This window comes from Palaemon carinicauda, chromosome 26 (genome assembly GCF_036898095.1).
Source record: "Palaemon carinicauda isolate YSFRI2023 chromosome 26, ASM3689809v2, whole genome shotgun sequence".
Lineage (NCBI taxonomy): Eukaryota > Metazoa > Arthropoda > Malacostraca > Decapoda > Palaemonidae > Palaemon > Palaemon carinicauda.
The window spans coordinates 90,361,000-90,365,999 of record NC_090750.1 but is presented as its reverse complement, the minus strand read 5'-3'; the positions used below and the strand labels follow the sequence as shown (position 1 = coordinate 90,365,999).

The following is a 5,000-nucleotide window of genomic DNA, read 5'->3' as shown; positions in this document are numbered from 1 at the left end:
GTAAGGTAAAAATTACGGTTGTCTGTATTTCTGAAAATTCGGATGAGAACCATGCACTGTTAGAAAAACCTTAATTTTAATCATAAATTCTCCGTAACAAATTTCCCGTTCTCAGCCGTATTTCAGTAAAATACGGGCGACCGTAATTTCACCTTACTTTGTTCTTATAGATTTTTACTTGTTGGTCACCGAAATATCACTCTTTTACGTCAATATATCCGTTTGTGGTAAAAAATACTGGAACAAATGTTGCCATGCATTTACCGTTTTTCAAAACAAATTTTTATGTGTAGGGTAAAAATTATGGTCTCTGCATGTCTGAAATTACGACTGGGTACCGTACATTTTTTGGTAAATGGAAAATACAAGTAATTTATCATTGTGTTAAATATATATTACTCTTTTACATTGTATATAGTCCATTTCTTTTAGCGAGGCATATTTGCACCGACTCGCAGCGGTGCCCTTTTAGCTCGGAAAAGTTTCCTGATTGCTGATTGGTTAGAATGATCTTGCTCAACCAATCAGCGATCAGGAAACTTTTCCGAGCTAAAAGGGCACCACTGCGAGTCGGTGCAAATCTACCTAGCTAAAAGAAATGGACTATAGTAATTCCTCCTTGGAGAAGGACACTCCAAAATCAAACTATTGTTCTCTAAGTCTTGGGTAGTGCCGTAGCCTCTGTACCATGGTCTTCCACTATCTTGAGTTAGAGTTCTCTTGCTTGAGGGTACACTCGGGCACATTATTCTATCTTATTTTTCTTCTACTTGTTTTATTAAAGTTTTTATAGTGTATATAGGAAATATTTATTTCAATGTTATTACTGTTCTTAGAATGTATCTTTTTCTTCTTTCCTTTCCTCACTGGGCTATTTTCCCAGTTGGAGCCCTGGGCTTATAGCATCCTGCTTTTCCAAGTTGGAGCCCCGGGCTTATAGCATCCTGCTTTTCCAAGTTGGAGCCCCGGGCTTATAGCATCCGGCTTTTCCAAGTTGGAGCCCCGGGCTTATAGCATCCGGCTTTTCCAAGTTGGAGCCCCGGGCTTATAGCATCCGGCTTTTCCAAGTTGGAGCCCCGGGCTTATAGCATCCGGCTTTTCCAAGTTGGAGCCCCGGGCTTATAGCATCCGGCTTTTCCAAGTTGGAGCCCCGGGCTTATAGCATCCGGCTTTTCCAAGTTGGAGCCCCGGGCTTATAGCATCCGGCTTTTCCAAGTTGGAGCCCCGGGCTTATAGCATCCGGCTTTTCCAAGTTGGAGCCCCGGGCTTATAGCATCCGGCTTTTCCAAGTTGGAGCCCCGGGCTTATAGCATCCGGCTTTTCCAAGTTGGAGCCCCGGGCTTATAGCATCCGGCTTTTCCAAGTTGGAGCCCCGGGCTTATAGCATCCGGCTTTTCCAAGTTGGAGCCCCGGGCTTATAGCATCCGGCTTTTCCAAGTTGGAGCCCCGGGCTTATAGCATCCGGCTTTTCCAAGTTGGAGCCCCGGGCTTATAGCATCCGGCTTTTCCAAGTTGGAGCCCCGGGCTTATAGCATCCGGCTTTTCCAAGTTGGAGCCCCGGGCTTAGAGCATCCTGCTTTTCCAACTAGGGTTGTAGCTTAGCAAGTAATAATAATAATAATAATAATAATAATAATAATAATAATAATAATAATAATAATAATAATAAAATTATTATTATTATTATCATTATTATTATTACTATTATTATGTTTTGTATTTTATTTTGCTTGAATTTTAAATAAGCGCCCTGTTGCCATTTGAGGTGCCGCTATATTTCCGTCAATCTCGTTTTCTCGGATCAGTCAAGCATGGCGTTGATTTGCTTTTCGGTCGAGATGAAAAGCCAAAACCCACGAAATACGATTTTTTCCCGGTATGGAAAGGTTACGAGGATAGGCAGACGCCAATGTGCAGGAATGGAAATGCTCTTATGTATAAAAAAAAAAAATAAACTTATCAATTTGCATCCCCGAAATTTTTGCTTATTGGCGCATACACGACTTTTGCAAATGTGATTACTATTCAGGAAGGTCGAGATGACATCCGAGATGCGGTTCACTTGTGGCAAAATAGGTCTGGTTGATATTTGATGGCGTGAATTCTGTTCTTGCTATTTCTTTTTTCTTCTTTTTTTTCTAACTACGAATGTCAAAGATTATAAATACTCTATTTTTTTATCTAACTGCGGATGTCAAAGATTATAAATACTCTATTTTTTCTAACTACGAATGTCAAAGATTATAAATACTCTATTTTTTTCTAACTACAAATGTCAAAGATCATAAATACTCTATTTTTTCTAACTACGAATGTCAAAGATTATAAATACTCTATTTTTTCTAACTACGAATGTCAGAGATTATAAATACTATATTTTTTTCTAACTACGAATGTCAAAGATTATAAATACTCTATTTTTTTATCTAATTACGAATGTCAAAGATTATAAATACTCTATTTTTTCTAACTACGAATGTCAAAGATTATAAATACTCTATTTTTTTCTAACTACAAATGTCAAAGATCATAAATACTCTATTTTTTCTAACTACGAATGTCAAAGATTATAAATACTCTATTTTTTTCTAACTACGAATGTCAAATATTATAAATACTCTATTTTTTCTAACTACGAATGTCAAAGATTATAAATACTCTATTTTATTCTAACTACAAATGTCAAAGATCATAAATACTCTATTTTTTTTATCTAACTGCGAATATCAAAGATTATAAATACTCTATTTTTTTCTAACTACAAATGTCAAAGATCATAAATACTCTATTTTTTCTAACTACGAATGTCAAAGATTATAAATACTCTATTTTTTTCTAACTACGAATGTCAAATATTATAAATACTCTATTTTTTCTAACTACGAATGTCAAAGATTATAAATACTCTATTTTCTTCTAACTACAAATGTCAAAGATCATAAATACTCTATTTTTTTTATCTAACTGCGAATATCAAAGATTATAAATACTCTATTTTTTATCTAACTGCGAATGTCAAAGATTATAAATACTCTATTTATTATCTAAGAGCGAATGTCAAGGACTAAAAATTTTGTTTGGTTTTCCTCAATTGTAAAGTAAATAGAATGTTTGACGAAATAGGTTTGGTTGATATTTTATAGCGATAATTTCATATATTTTCTAGCCTTTTTTTTAACTGCGAATGGAAAAATATTAAAAATACTGTAAATATAATTTTTTTTCATTTAACTGCGAATTTCAAAGACTAAAATTCTTTCTTGTTTTCCTTAATTAAGAATAAATGACATAATTCCATAATGTATCAAGATTTTATTCTATCTCCATAATAATAATAATAATAATAATAATAATAATAATAATAATAATAATAATAATAATAATAATAATAATAATAATGATGATGATGATGACTATTATTATTATTATTATTATTATTATTATTATTATTATTATTATTATTATTATTATTATTATTTTTTTTTTTATTATTATTATTATTATCATCATTATTATTATTATTATCATTATTATTATTATTATTATATTAAAAGACAGGTGCAATAAATCATTTTTAAATAAGGTGGATATACTGTTGAAAGACGAAGGTATAATAACTCATTCCTAAACAAGATGTGAAAAACATATGATAAGGGATTTTTAAACATAGTATATTGATGAAAGACTATAATAATCTATTTCAATCTGAATTCTATTTTCTATTCAGATTTTCTCCGTACGAGTGGACCGGCTCAAACGAGTGTAATAGAAACGAGGGAAGGACAAACAACTTCTCTTTGCTTGGCTGTTTCTGGTTTTGCTTCGGGTCCCTCGTTCAGCAAGGAGGGAACTCCTTGCCCAGGTGAGAGAAGTTATTATTCTACAGTTGCATGCACTCACACGTACGTGGGTTCATATGAGAGAGAGAGAGAGAGAGAGAGAGAGAGAGAGAGAGAGAGATAGAGAGAGAGAGAGAGAGAGAGAGAGAAAAGATATTCATTCTAACCAGATGGTTCACCTAATCAAAATTTTGAGAGACAGACAGAGAGACAAAAAGAAACAGAGTTACCAAATTAAAATTCTGAGAGAGAGAGAGAGAGAGAGAGAGAGAGAGAGAGAGAGAGAGAGAGAGAGAGAGAGTGTGTGTGTGTGTGTGTGTCATCAAATGAGAATTCTGAGACAGACAGACAGACAGAAAGTTACAATTCAGAATTCTGAGACAGGCAGACAATTATACAGAGAGAGAGAGAGAGAGAGAGAGAGAGAGAGAGAGAGAGAGAGAGAGAGAGAGAGAGAGAGAGAGAGAGAGAGAGGCAATTATAATAATCGGATATTTCCTTAACTCGAACAGTCAACAAATCAAAATCTATATTATAGAGCCCACGTAACATGTATGTCTGACATACTCTAATTCTTGTACCCACCACAAAATGGCCTAATGAAAGTTACTCATTTGATACAAAATCCCTTCTTATATCCTTAGGGCCATTTCCACAAGGATCGTCGCTGGCGTCTGGTGGTTCTTCACCCTCATCTTGATATCCTCTTACACAGCAAACTTGACAGCTTTCTTGATGGCCGAGCGCCTCGAGACACTGGTTGAGTCTGTTGACGATTTAGCCAAGAGTCAGATCCAATATGGCACATTGCACGGGGGATCTACTTGGAACTTTTTCAGGTAATGGGTAAGGGTTTTAGGATTTATTTCTCTTCTGGGTTATATAGTCAGCATACTTTAAGAATTTTCAAAAATGAATTGACATTTCAATATGATGAAAAGGTGGAGTTACCTGGAACTTTTTCAGGTATTGAGGGAGGAAGACTTTTCTAGCTCTGTACTAGCCTTGGCTAGAAAAGTTCTCCTTTCTCTTTAGCACATCTCTCTTCTAGTTCTGTATTGGCCTTAACTATAAAATCTCACCTTTTTCTTTAGCTTTTCTTGCTTTTCTCTTTTCTAGCTCTGCACAGGCCTTGACTAGAAAAGTTCTCCTTTCTCTTTA

The 5,000-nt window shown here is 34.7% G+C and overlaps 1 pseudogene; it reads left to right on the top strand.

Moving 5' to 3' along the window:
• Window positions 1–5,000, top strand: part of LOC137620274 (glutamate receptor ionotropic, kainate 2-like) — a 230,322-nt pseudogene that overhangs the window by 212,077 nt on the left and 13,245 nt on the right.